The following is a 723-nucleotide window of genomic DNA, read 5'->3' on the forward strand; positions in this document are numbered from 1 at the left end:
GGGTCTAGATATTTTAAGACGCCAGGATGCACGGGGACTTCCCATGCCTGGGGACTTCTGGTGACCGTGTGGCTTTTTGTGACCTAAGCGTGATGAGAAAACCAAGGATCTGCGTCACCAGGGCCGGGGACCCACACAGGGCCTCACCCTGATGGAGCCCTGGAACCAACTGGGTGATGCTTAAAGAGTGCGGATGCCCGGCTCTCATGGCAGACTCTGACAGGAGTACCGGGTGGGCCCTGGACAGAACTCGTAAATGCTCCCAAGGGATTCTAATAGTGGCCACATTTGAGAATGACTGGGTTGAATAGCCACTTCAGGGACAGGACAGTTCTTGTTCCATAGGAGGGTCACCCCACAAGAACACATGACCGAGCATGCCTGTCTCTCCTGTTCACCTCATGACCCCATAACGATGGCCGGCCCAGCATCGTGGTGGCTACCTCTCAGCATCGTGGTGGCTTCCCTCAGAACAAGCGATTCAACCGTCCAAGGTTTAACCCAGGGATGGGGGCCCCTGTGGGGTGGGTTTTACACTCCAGGCTAGGTGGAAAGCTCTGGCTACTTCCAGAACAGGGGTGTCCAACGTTTCGGCTTCCTGGGCTGCATCGAGTGAAGAGGAATTGTCTTGGGACACACATAAATTACATAGTACAGTTAGTGTATATGCATAATAAGACTTCTTTTTTCATATTTTATATATATATATATATATATATATAT

The sequence above is a fragment of the Carlito syrichta genome, unplaced genomic scaffold, assembly GCF_000164805.1.
Source record: "Carlito syrichta isolate Samal-C Ts95f unplaced genomic scaffold, Tarsius_syrichta-2.0.1 Scaffold303796, whole genome shotgun sequence".
NCBI classification, from domain to species: domain Eukaryota; kingdom Metazoa; phylum Chordata; class Mammalia; order Primates; family Tarsiidae; genus Carlito; species Carlito syrichta.